We start from the raw sequence: 14,017 nt of genomic DNA, 5'->3' as shown, positions 1-14,017 counted from the left end.
TCAATCAGCCTAATCAGTGGCTGAATAAATAGCAGTACTCCTACATTAAAAAAAAAAAAGAAAGATAAAGGCAACTTCCCCAAACCCAAAGGCAGCAATGTAATAAATGAACCTAAAGATTGCATCACCATGTGGTGCTGCATTATTTATTTCAAGGGATGGAGAAGCTGGAAATAACAGCACAAAAATTCAGGGTACGCATTCCAAGGACAGAGGAACTGCAAACTAATTCCCCATCTTCCTATGGATAAGAAACTATTGTATTGTTACTCTAAACTTTTTATAACACATAGGAAAGAAGGAGAAAGCACATCAGTAATCCTAATAATGTTAGTACTGAAGATTTTCACCCTTAAATAGCTGTAAATGCAAAATCAGAGTTTTAAGTAAAGCCTGACATTTTATGTATTTAACATGTCAATCTAAATTATTGTTGTGTTCTTTCTTTCCTTCTTTCTCTTTCTTTCTTTCTTCCTTCCTTTCTTTCTTTCTTCCTTTCTTTCTCTCGCTCTCTTTTTTTGTTCTTTGCGTTGGGATCACTCCTGGCTGGGCTCAAGGAACCAAATGGGGTGCCAGGGTTTGAACCCAGGTTGCCACATGCAAGTCAAGTGTCTGACCGGCTGTACTATCTCTTTGGCCCCTGAAGCTTACTTTCTTAAGTAGAATGTAGCTTCTTGCTTTGCTCTGCAAGGAGCAGTGACCAATCAGATTACACTGAATACCCACATTGACATCTGTGTCTCTCCACAGACTTCCTTACGAAAAGAACCGGGACTCAATTCAATCAGTTTATCAGTGGCTGAATAAATAGCAGTACTCCTACATAAAAAAAAAAAAAAAAAGCGGGACTTCTTGGCCATACAGCTGATGGAGATACAGCTGGTGGTTAGGTCTGGGCGTTTAAGAAAACGACGTTTAAGTAAAACCTAAACCTCTTGTCAATACAGAAACTAGAAAATCTGGACAACACTGCTAGGACCTGGTTAAAGGACTTACAAGTTTGGGCCAGGGATGCAGCTCAGTGCAGAGCACTTTCCTTACACGTGTGTGAAGCCCCGGGTTGCGATCTGATGCTGTGAAAAGGAGGAGTGGGGAGAGGAAGGAGGAGAAGAAAAGGTAATACAGGTCAATTAAAGGAGTTTTCTGCTGGCCAAACATAGGGACTGGAGAGATAGTACAGTGGGTAGGGCGCTTGCTTTGCATGTGGCCTACCCGGGTTTCATCCTCGGCATCCCATTATGGTCTTCTGAGCACTGCCGAGAGTGATCCCTGAGCGCAGAGCCAGAGTAAACCCTGAGCATGGCCAGGTGTGGCCTAAAACCAAAACCAAACCAAAACAACCCCCCACCCCCTGCAAATAAGAATGGTGGTGGATCACAATATATCAAATGCATTAAAAACGGAATATGTCATTGATACAGAAAACCAACCCAAACAAAAAATCCTTGAGGTCACCTATGGACAATGTTAGAAAATCAACTCGATAATCTGAAAGCAGCAAAATCAGGGGAGAACCTTCAGTTCTCACTTTGTGGTGCCTGGGAGACCATGTGGGATTCTGGAGATGAGACCCAGGAGGGCCGCATGCAAAGCAGGTGCCTTGCCCATGTGCTATCACTTCGTCCCCTACTTTGGCTGGACATGAGGAGACCTGAGCAGAGGGTGGGCAGGAGTCAAAGAAAGACAAGGAGGTCCGACCTGGGGTCAGGCTGCGGGGAGGGAGCAGGGCCGTGAGGCAGTCAGGTGGATGCTGGCATCCTTGTTGAGTGTCATGGGCTGGGGGGAGAGGGGGCTCCCCCTCTCTTGGCTGAGACGTGACCCAGATTCTAGCCCTCACTGTGCTGTCTGCCTGGGCCTCCCAGGCAGCGGCTCTCATCCTTCTTGGCCTGGGGGTGGGCCCCTGAGATCTGGGCTTCTTCAGCCCAGCCCTACATGGATTTGCTCCCGGGCCCTGCGTGCCTCGCTCTGGCCTGCAAGGATCACGAGTTCTCATCTGGCCTTGGTAAAAATCTGGCTTTGTGTGATGTCAATGGCATTTCCCCTCAGAAAAAGGAAATGAGGTTAGTGAACACATTACCAAGAAAGGAAAGTCAGCTGGGCCGCACCCTCTGCAGCCTGTTCCCCGCCAAGCCGGCAGGCTGGGGCCCTCGGCCGGGACTAGGGATGGGACCCAGAAAGTCACAACTCAGACTGAGGCACCACCACCGCCATACCAGGGCACACGACGGTCACGGCTTGGGCTTCTGAGTAGGGCTGAGTCACCCCTGAGAGTCAGCGTCGTTCTGCTGTCTGAAGCCTGATCCCCAAGGATGCTGGAATGATTCAGGGTCTTGTTCTAAGGTCACCAGGGCTGGGGGTTGGGGGGGGGGGCAGGGTGCAGAGAGATAGTGCAATGGGTGTGGCACTTCCTTGAATGTGGCTGACTCAGGTTTGATCTCTGGTACCACATATGGTCTCCCGAGTCTGCCAGGAGTGATCCCTGAGCACAAAGCTCAGAATACACCCTGAGAATACTTCTGGTGTGTGCCCCTCCCACCCAAAAAAAGTGAAGAGACCCTAGTAGTTGAACTCTGGAGTGTGTGAAGGCTGAGATTGAGCGGGGAGGGGTCGGCTGAGACCACAGGTCGAGAAGTCAGGTGCTGGTCACACGGCAGCTGGGGGTCAGGGGTTTCCAAAGCCCGCCAGATGGGGGCACTCCCCTAGCACCCCACTTTAGACAGTTTTCCTCAAAAGTCCTAGTCCAGTTCCAAATCAAGATCCTGTATTACACACCACCACCACATCCACTTGCGCTTCCGACCATCTAAGCTGATCTTAATATGCTGCTATGAGGGAAAATATGGGACTTGGAGCAGTAGTACAGCACGCAGCGCACAATGCCTTGCACATGGCTGACCCGGGTTCGATCCCTGGCTCCCCATGTGGTCCCCTGAGCACTTCCAGGAGTAATTCCTGATCACAGAGCCAGGCGTGACCCCTGAGTATCGAGGGGTGTGTCCCCCACCCCAAAAAATGAAATGAAAGAAAAGAAACAAATTCCATGCCTGCCAATAGAATTTCTTTGACCAGAAAAGAAAAATTAATAGCGAGTGGACTTATTCAGGAAATTGGCCATTTGGAAGAACGGTCGTTTGGACACACTGGCTGTCCAGCTAATACGCTTCTAGGAACTTGACCTGGATCTTCACTGATTTGCAGTCCACTCCCCACTGCACCGCCAGCAGGCTGCCCAGCGCCTGCGGGCAAGGGGGGGTGGTCATTGCTAATTAAACCAGTTCATTGCTAATCCTTCCTTCCTTCCTTCCTTCCTTCCTTCCTTCCTTCCTTCCTTCCTTCCTTCCTTCCTCCCTCCCTCCCTCCCTCCTTCTTTCTTTCTTTCTCTTGCTTGTTTGTTTGTTTTCTCTTTCTTTCTTTCTTTCTTTCTTTCTTTCTTTCTTTCTTTCTTTCTTTTCTCTCTCTTTTTCTTTCTTTCTTTCTTTCTTTCTTTCTTTCTTTCTTTCTTTCTTTCCTTTCTTGCTTCATTTCCCTTCTCTCCCTCTCTCCTTCCTTCATTTTCTTTCTTTTCATTAAGGCCCTCCCATTGATCGTCGATTTGCTCGAGCGGGCCCAGTAACGTCTCCATTGGAGACTTTGTTGTTACTGTGTCTGGCATATCGAATACTCTCGGTAGCTTGCCAGGCTCTCCGAGAGGGGCGGAGGAATCGAACTCGGGTCGGCCATGTTGGCCGCTTGTAAGGCGAACGCCCTACCACTGTGCTATCGCTCATTATTATTATTATTATTATTGGTTTGGGGGCCACACTTGGCAGTGCTCAGGGGTTACTCCTGCCTCTGCACTCAGGGATCACTCCTGGTGGTGCTCAGGGAACCATATGGGATGCTGGCCGTGTGCAAGGAAAACTCCCTACTCTCTATCCTATCTCTCTGGCCTCTCCTTTTCTTCCTTCTGTGATTTTTGGAGCTACTCCCGGTGGTGCGTGGGGCTACTCCTGACACAGTGCCTTGGGGTGGCTCCCGGGGGTGCTCAGGGAACTGAGCAGAAGTCATACCCAGGTCTCCTGCGAGTCTGCACACACGCTCCAGGCCTCTGGATTCCTCCGGTCAGAACATAGAATTCTGACGCTGGAGCTGGGCACCCTGAAAGGCCAAGGGGTTGGATTATAGGGAGGTGGATTAGGAATGGCAGCCCTGGTCACCACCAGACACAGTGAGGTAACGGTGGGAAAAACCCTCAGCTTTGCCCTAGAGCAAAGGTCAGCTTGGGTCACACTTTCCACTGTGCCTCTGCACAGAGGGTGGCTGCCCTCCCACGCACCCAAGTAGCTGGGGGCTGGAGGGAGGGTTCAGGTGAAGGGGGACAGGTGTCTGCATCTCTCACCTTTGCTGGATTGCCCAGTGGCAATGAATGGACAAGCAGAGTCCATGCTTGGCAAGCTTACTCACGTGCACGCAAAGATGGGCATGCGTGTCAGCACGGGCCCATGCACGGGTGGCCAGCCGTCCTGTGTAATGTGTCACCATTCTGTGTTTACTGTCCCTGCATCATTGGTGAGTGTGAGAGCTGCAAGCCGTGTCCATGCGGGCAGTAAGCGGATATAGTCACTTCCCAAGGGCAGGTGGGTGGGGAACTGAGTGCTGGTGGTCCACGGCACTGTTTGAAGATGAGGCCTATGGACACTCACCCGTGTCGAAGCTGCTCTGTGCTTCTGGCCATCTGCAGGAAGGTCGTGGGCCTGTGGCTTGTGTCGATTATGTGTGGACTTTGGGGGGCATCTAATGGGGGGCTGTGGTGGGAGGTGACACGGAAGCGTGTGTCTGGGACCAAGTGGTGCCATGTGAGTGCATATATGTGGTGATCTATAATGTGTGTGTGTGTGTTCTGGGCACATGTGTGTACAAGTGATGTACATAGATGCAAGGGTGTCCAGCAGTTGGACACCCAGGCTCATCTGTGGTACCAGCCTGCTTCTTTTGGACACGCCCGACTATGCTCAGGGCTTATTCCCAGCTCATTCCTGGGATCAGGAGACTGACCAGCTGGGGATCAAATCTGGGCTGGTTGTATAGAAGGCAAGTGCCCGCCCACAGCTGTACCAACTCTTTGGTTCTACCGTTTACCTACTCTGCCCATGGAGGGCTCTGCCTTGTGGGGGCTTCTCAAATGGAGCTTTACCTGGCGGGTGGCTCTTCGGGGAGCTTAATTTTCTGACCTAAAAAGTAAGAATGTTATAAAAAAAAAAACACCCATTCAGAAGGACGTGTGCACATCACTATTCATGCAGCACTCAGTATAATGGCAAAGATACAGAGTCAACTTAAGTGTCTCATGACCCATGAGCGGATTATGAAGAGGTGGTACATATACACAATGGAATTGTGCACAGCTGCAAGGAATGGTGAAATCATGCAATCTGCTCAACCTGGTTGGAACTGGAAGATATCATGCTGAGTGGAGTAAGCCAGACGGAGGAAGACACACACGGAAGATCTCAATTACCTGTGGTGGACAGAATACTGGATGTGGAAAGGTACTGTAGGAAAGGGAGCAGGGGCGTGCCTGGATCATCCTTGACCCCAGAATTTAGAAAGGAGAGAGATAGAGAAGGAGAGAAATCAAGGAGGGGAAGGGGAAGAAGAGAACGGAAGTAATGGGTGAGCAGGCATCAGTGCTGCCGTTATGTGGGTGATGTGGGTGAGCAACACCTCCACACACCCCCAAACACAGACTCCACAGCACTGACATGAGATCCAGGCTGCAACCACTGGAGCTTTGTAATGTGCCTGTCAAGGAGTAGGGGTTGGGGGTGGGAAGGGGCTATGGGAAACTTGGGGGGAGGTGGGACGTTGACACTGGAGGCGGGATTAGTGTTGAGATATTATATGCCTGAAACTCTATCAATAACTTTGTAAATCGCACTTCTTTAATTTTGTAAGTAAGACTGTCAGGGGTGACGCGTGAGTGGGGAAGAGGGTGGAGCCTGAGTCTGGGGCTCCCCTGAGGTTTGGGTGGAGGCTCCAGGACGTAGCTGTGGACTTAAGATGAGGCGGGGCCGTCTGGGGTCCCACTCAGCCTGGTGGGGGCCCCCTCCGGTTCCAAGTCTGCCCTTCAGAGGCTGTCGGAGTCTCCTCCCCTTGTTGCTCTTGGTCATAGAGTCAAAGTAAAACCTTGCAAGGGTCCCTTTGATGGCGATCAGCTAAATCCACGGGCCGTGTAGAGTGTAAAGAGGGGGAGATGGGGGGGGGGGAGGGGGCCTTGAGGGCCCCCAGCTGGCCCTGATCCCCTCCCTTCACATTCTAATTTAAGTTTTGAACAGCATACCACCACCCCCCGCCCCCCCGCCGTCCGGGAGCTCAGCTACATCCTAGGCATCTTCCAGTTTGTTTGGGGAGCTGGGGGAGGGCTGAGAGAGGGGCCAGTCCCACCCCCTGCAGATGGGAGAGGCCTCCCTGACCTCAGAGGCTCACCCTCTGCCCCATAAGTGGGTGCTGCTTCTTCCGGGCTGGGACAGGCCGTGGTGAACCCCACGTGTGGTTCTGTGGTTGCCCACACAGGCCTAAAAATAGCCACCCAGAGCTAGGGTTCCCCCGGGGTGAGAGACAGGACACTGGCCTGGGCCCTTCTGGGCCCCACAGAGAGCGGGTTGGGGGGGGGGAGGTTCTGTTTTGTGAGTTTATATTTTAAAGTCTGTGGAGGTGAGTTCCTGACCCGTTGGGCAGATAGAGAAAGTGAAGGAAGGCTGCAGAGCGGAAGACGACTGCCCAGGCAGGAACCAAAGTATTCTGACACCCCAACCTCCTTTTCACGTGTTCTTCATGTCCTGGACCATTACCGCTGCTGGGGGCAAGGGCAGCTGGCACAGGCCTGATTCAGACCCCAGCCCTGTAGGTGACTCCTGGTGGCCTTGCTAAACCTCCTCACCTCTCTGAGCCTCAGTTTCCTCACATACTAAAGTAGGGGTAGGTCCATTATGTAGGGTCCCTACAGAAGGGAGTGACTCTTCCGGAAGTGAGTTTTCGAATCTAAGAAGCAAGAATGTGAGAAGGGGCCAGTGAGTGAGGGTCCCTACTCTATGTAGGACCCCTATAGTCTTAGTGGGGATGACTAGAAAGGACCCCAGGAGCCCGGTGGGTCTCTTCCCTTCCATGGCTCGGGATCTCAGGCTTGCCAAGTCGGGGTGAGGGGCAATGCCAATCAGCCCTTGGGAAAGTTGGGAAGCCCAGGGGGGTGGGAGTCCAAAGGAAAAATCAGAACAAAGTGGTCCAGGCATCACGTGACCTCCAAAAACAGGTGCTAAGGCACTGTCACCTGCCTGGGGCTGAGCCCCGTTTGATCCCAGGCACTGCAAAGAGCTTCCCTGAGCACTGCCAGGAGGAATACCGGAGCATAGAAGCCATGAGCAAAGCTAGATATGACCCCCCACCACCACCACCACTCTCACCAAACAAAAGAAAACAACCTCCACATGGGTCACAGTTCCAAGTACTGGAGCCAAACCACACTCAGTGGCAAACGTGATATGACCTGAATGAGCTGGTCATGGTCCAACAGTGCACCCGAGACCATATGGTGGCATCAAGTCAGGTGACTGCAACCGAAAGCCACCAAGGCAAAGGGATCAGCCCTCTGATTTGTGGTGGTCCCTTGAACAAAATGGGGGCTTTGGGCGTGACTGTGTTCACCTTCCTAAGTTAAAAGCTAAAAAAAGGACTACAGGGGCTGGAGCGATAGCACAGCGGGTAGGGCGTTTGCCTTGCACGCAGCCAACATGGCCGACCCAGGTTCAATTCCCAGCATCTCATATGGTCCCCTGAGCACCGCCAGGAGCGATTCCTGAGTGCATGAGCCAGGAGTAACCCCTGAGGATCGCCAGGTGTGACCCCAAAAGCAAAAAATAAATAAATAAATAAAATAAAAAAAGGACTACAGCTGTCCCCTGACTGGCTGGACAGGGGGCCTCGAAGCCCCTCCCTCGCACCCACCCCGGAGCCCTCTCCCAGACCCTCCCCTTCTGTCCTTTCCCTCCCAGCACTGCCCTTTGGGATTTCCAGTGCCTCACTGGCCTGGACCCCTTTGGGGCTGAGTCTCTGCAGGGCTTCCCTGCTCTCGCCTCTCACCCAGAACCACGGTAGCCTGGAGGGACCCTGAAGGCTGTGCAGGACACCCCCGTGTCTGTTCAGAGAACACGAGGGCAGGCTCCAGCTGCCCAGGAGGGCCCACCCAGCCCTGCCTCCCCCGTAGCTGTCTGACCCCTGTGCTCCAGGACTCAGTCAGGTCCAGGCTTCAGGCCAGCTCTGGCCACGGCCCGGCTGGCCGCCCTCCCACACCCGAGGCCCTGAGTGGGAAGCAGCAGCCTGCAGGCCAGAGGTCATTCCCCATCTTAGCACCAACGCCAGCTCCCCAGGAAACACCCCTGGGTCCAGCGCAGGGTGACGACCGGCTGACTCTAGTTTAGAAGGAAGGCAGCGGCGGCGATGGGCAGGCAGATAACAACCGTCATCTGGGTCTTTTCACTTTGTATAGGAGGTGCTGGAAGCTTCTCCTGGAGGGCCCCACTTTGGCGCTGTGGGTGAGACCCCCCTGCCAGAGAGGGAGACAACCTCCTAGGGACCAATCGTGCCACTTAGTCCTGAGCTCTGCCCCAAAGCCAGCCTGCCACACAAACTCCTGACTCTGCTGCTCCCCAGTGTCCCTTGGAACTCACCTTCCAGCCTGGGTGGGGGTGGCCAGGCAGATGGAAGAGGGGAAGGCAGCCCAGCCCGGTCAGTGCTGTGCCACTGTTACAGCCTCATCTGCTGACTGAGCCGAGACCCTGGCTCCCCACAATCTTTAGGCCATGCAGCCTGCTCCCCTGGCCCACTGGTCTCTTCTCTACCTCTCTTCCTGCCCTCTGACTACTTGGGCTTTTGGCTTTTTTTAAACGTAAAAGGCTTCCAGCCACAGGACCTTTGCACATACAGTTCCTTGAGCTACCTGTGAGGCTTGCCCCCAGAGCCTGTCATTTCCAGAGTTAACATGTTGTTGCCCTTCCATCTTTTTTTAATGGTAACTTTATTGAGATATATCATATATGATTCTTCTATTAAAAGACATCATTTGATGATATATCTACAGAATTAGGTAACCACAAGCCAATCCACTTTAGAATATCTGCCATCATTCCCATCAGTGCTAAACTCATTAGCTGCCACTGACCCAAGCCCCCATACCCACATATGCAATTTGCTGTCTAGACTGATGTAATCTTTGTGTGTATATAGAAGTATATGTATAGACCTTAGAATGCATAGCCTGATCGATCGGTTTGAGGCCCTCCATGTTCCCGGAGCGAAGAGATACCATTGGGCTACACTAGCACGCGACAGGGACAAATGGAGACGTTACTGGCACCCGCTCGAGCAAATCGACGACTAACGGGAAGTTAAGTGATTAAGTGATTAAGCCTGGTGGAATTTCTGTCTAGAGAGTTGCCAATATTTCCTAAAAATGAAATCAAATGAAGCATGGCCTTTGTTTAATTATTTGCTTGTTGGGCCTCACCTGGCAATGCTCAGGGGTTACTCCTGGCTCTGCACTCAGAAATCACTCCTGGTGTTACTCGGGGGACCATATGGGATGCTGGGGATTATAACTTAGGTCGTCCATGTGCAAGGCAAGTGCCCCACCCACTGTACTATCACTCCAGCCCGGGACAGGGTCCCTTGTGACTTCTTTCACTCAGTAGCATGTTTTCAAGATCCACTGCCCTTGTATCAGCACATCACTCCTTTCTCATCACCAGATAATATTCCATCTTATTGAAGTACAGCATCCTGTTTATCCATTCATTAGTCAAATGACATTTAGGTTTTTTCCACTTTTGAGCCATCATGAACAACACTGCTGCAAGTATTGGTGTACATTTGTGTGGATAAATGGTTTCATTTCTCTTGCCTATACTCCCCAGAGCATAGGGATTCAGGTCTCCCAAAGAAGAATAGAAAGAGCTATGCTTGGAATATCACGTTTCACTCAAATGAGAGAACGAATCCGGAGTTCTGACATCCGTCGACGATCAAGGATCAGGGACGCTGTCTCATTTGCCAAGGTGTCGAAAATCAGATGGGCTGGTCACGTAATGAGATTTAAAGACCACCGTTGGACTAGAGCTGTTACTGATTGGATTCCACGGGATGTCAAGAGACCGCGTGGCCGCCCACCTACCAGATGGTCAGACTTCTTTGTCAAGGTCATGAACGATCGGTTTGAGGCCCTCCATGTTCCCGGAGCGAAGAGATGCCATTGGGCTACACTAGCACGCGACAGGGACAAATGGAGACGTTACTGGCGCCCGCTCGAGCAAATCGACGACTAACGGGAAGTTAAGTGATTAAGTGATACTCCCCAGAGCAGAAATGATAGATCAGCTGGTGACTCGCTCCAATTTTTTGAGAAATCCTGTCCGGTTTCCACAGAGGTTGCATCTTTGCCCATTGCAACTAGCAGGAGTGTTCTGGTTTCCATTTCTCTATAGTCTCATCAACGTTGGTCCTGAGCCGTCTTTGGTTTTTTCCAATAGCTATTTAAGTGGGTGTGATGTGGTATGTCATTGTGGTTTTGAATTGAAAGCTAATAATGCCAATGTTCCCTTTTTGCATGTTATGGGCACTGGTATATCTTCTTTAGGGAAATGCCTCTCCAGAACTTGGCCTGTGCAATGGGATCATTTGTGCTTTTGTGATTGAGTTGTACGACTTCTTGATAATATTCTTGATATCTATCCCTGATCAGATATAATGATTTCTAAATGTTTTTCTTCATGGTTCTTGGAAGCATATATTTTGTTTTGATGATATCTAATATACCTTTTATTAGTTTGGATGATGATTACTCATCCAACTGGGCCACCACAAAGACTTACACTGGTATTTTCTTAAATAGTGGTGTAGCTTTCATATTTCACTGAGGTCTTTGATTTATTCTGCGTTCAATTCTGTGGTGTGAGGTAAGGAATGGACTTTTTTTAATTTTATTTTTTTAAATTTTTATTAATGAAACACCATGAGGTACAGTTGTAGACTTACAAATTTTTGTGCTTGGGTTTCAGTTATACAATGATCAAATACCCATCCCTCCACCAGTGCCCATTCTCCACCACCACTGATCCCAGTATCCCTCCCACTCCCCCCCATCCCCCCATACCACTCCACCTCTGTGGCAGGGCATTCCCTTTTGTTCTCTCTCTCCTTTTGGGTGTTGTGGTTTGCAATAGAAGGAATGAACTTTTCATGTTTTGCCTGTGGATAGTTCATTGTTTGGGCAGCATTTGTTGAAAAGATGTCTTCCGTCCCATTATATGACCGAAATCCTATCATGAACAACTTTGTAAATGTGTATATCACTGTGATTCAATAAAAAATTAAAAAGAAAAATTATTTTCTTCCTTCCTTTCTCTCTCTCTTCTTTCTTTCTTTCTTTCTTTCTTTCTTTCTTTCTTTCTTTCTTTCTAATTTCTTCTCCTTCCTACCATTTCCCACAGGCAGCAATGCTCAGGGCTAACTTCTGATTCTGTTTTCAGGGATCACTCCTGGTGGGTCTCAGGAGACCAGATGGGGGGGGGGGGGGCAGAGATCAAACTCAGCTTGTCTATATGCAAGGCGAGCACCTTACCCACTGTTCTATCTCTCCAACTCCTGAAAAACCCTTTTTCTCACAGAATGATCTTGACACCAATATTCAAAACCAACAGCTCCTAAGCGCCATCCTTTCCTCCTAACTCAAGCGGCACTTTCTCAGTCGGCTTCACCCATGGTCACCCAGGTCCACAGGGTTACCTCTCCTGAGTACCCCTGCACCCCGGAGTAGCACCATCCTGGTTACAAGCGGACTGCGGGTCCCACAGATGCTCTCTGCACCCGCACAGCTGCACTTCCGGCCTGCTCCGCCTCTGGATAGCGGCCTGCTGCTGTTTCTCCTCTGTCCCCAGGTGCATGGGGACACGTACTCCTCATCTAGAGTTCTCGAGAGTCCGTCAGTGTGAAGCAAACGCATGGCAGATGTTCCCACAGTGGAGCATGGGAGCCTTAGGTGTCGGGTCATCACCTTGGAGACTTAGTGTGGGGCCAGCAGCCCTGACCCCAGACTGCCCCGGGCCTGGCGTGGAGACCTGCCAACAGGATTCCAGCCCCACCAGACTGTCAGCAGAGACTTCTCTGTACCACAAACCAGACCCTGGATCCAGTTGGTTTGTTCCCCTTTTCTATTTGGATGTAGATAGAAAATTCTTTGCTTCAGGAAGTAAGAAGAACTGGAACCTGGTCCATAGCACATATAGAGGCAAAGACTGAGAAGCCCAGGAAGGGCTCGATCCTTCCTCCTGGAGCTCCCCCCGCCACCCCCCTCCCCGCCCACTGCCCCAGAGCCTGCAGGACACAATCAGAGTGGGGACGTGAGCCTCCACGCAGCCCTGGCTCAGGCAGATGTGATTCAGAGGCAGCTGACGTCTGAAGCTCTTAATTCAGCCCAAATGCTGGAGGTCGGTCGGGGATGGGGGTGAGGAGGGCGGGAGCAGAGGGCCACATTCCAGAGGAGAAAGCTCTACTTCCTGTGCCCTGGGGAGGGGAGCCCTGCTCCCCTAAGCAAGACACATACAGCTAGGTTATCTGGGTTCCTCACCCAGCTCCCAGAGCCAGGGTCTACAGCACCCAGCTTCCTCCATCCTACCCTCCCGCCATCACAGGCCACATCCTTACAGGGACATGCCTCCCCCCATCCCCCACCCCCGGCTTCTGCGACCCTCATTTCCTCTTGCTCATGCACAGAAAATAAGTGACCAACATTCAGACCTGCTGAACCTCTTGGTCCACAGACCAGCCTCTTCTTAAGCCTTCAGTAGGCCAGGGACCACCACTTCTGCTTGACCTCGGGCCAGGAAAGAACTGGGAGCCAACAGGGCCAGCCAAGCTTCAGGCGTTTAAGAGGCGGGCCTGGGAGACGACCTCAGGGCAGGGACCCTGGCAAAAGATTCAAGGTCTCTGCGGACCCCCTCCCCTCCACCCCTTAATGCCGTACCAGGCCAGGATGGGAAGGGGCACCCTGGGGACTGAGGTCTGTGAGAGTCATTGTCCCTCTCTGAGCCTCAGTCCAGCCCTTGTCAGGCCTGGAAGATGCCAACACTCCCAAGGTGGGCTTTAGACCTTGAGCCCCTCGGCCAAGGACCTCCAATAAGGAGCACTGCTCCCGAGCCCTGTGCTGATGCTGAGCGGAGACAGCTGCATCCTGGGGAGGTCAGTCAGGCTCCGAGGGACGGGTCTCTTGTGACAGTGACTCCGTCTAGAGCTTTCCCTGGAGCCACGTGGAGGGAAGCGCTTGGGAGACACCGGTGACCTGAAGAGTGACTCAGGGCCCTGCTCCATCTTTCTCGCCTCCAGACTTCCTTCAGGACTGGACGGCATTTGAAAACCAGGAATGGGAGCTGGCATAGGGGACGGTCAAGCCCCCGGGGCTGCGTCCCCTTGCTCTGAGTTCTCATCGGCAAAGGACCAGGGCAACTGATTCAATTCTGGGTGTTGCTCTGCAAAGCAGAGGGGATGTGGCGATGCGGCCAGGGCCCTGCCGAGCGCTGGGCTGGCACCCCTGGGCACCTGCAGAGTCGGCTGTCCGCCGCCTTCGGTACGCAGTTGCCTTTGTGAAGTCCCCGGTTCTGGCTCCCGGGTCAGGCTTCCGGACCGGGCCTGCGGTGACTCAGGGCTGCTCCGCAGTTGACACAGCTTCCTGCCCTGATGAGGGCCAAGTTCCTGGAGTCTGGGGCCTTCTGTCTCTCCACCCCTTCACCCCGCAACCTGCAAGGAGGTCAAGGGAAGTGGGGTCTGTCCCACGCCTGAATGACCATCCCACCCCACCCCAGCCAGCTGTGGACAGAGGCAAGGCACCAGACGCTGGGGTGTGTCCTGAGGGGCTGCGCCAGGCTCCCTCATTTCCCTGATCCCCAGGCTCCTCCCCAAGTGCTCCCCAGCACTCCCCCCTCCCTTGTTGTGACTC

The sequence above is a fragment of the Sorex fumeus genome, unplaced genomic scaffold, assembly GCF_029834395.1.
Source record: "Sorex fumeus unplaced genomic scaffold, SorFum_2.1 ptg000030l, whole genome shotgun sequence".
In the NCBI taxonomy this organism is placed as follows: Eukaryota; Metazoa; Chordata; class Mammalia; order Eulipotyphla; family Soricidae; genus Sorex; species Sorex fumeus.
This window is presented reverse-complemented; position numbering follows the sequence as displayed.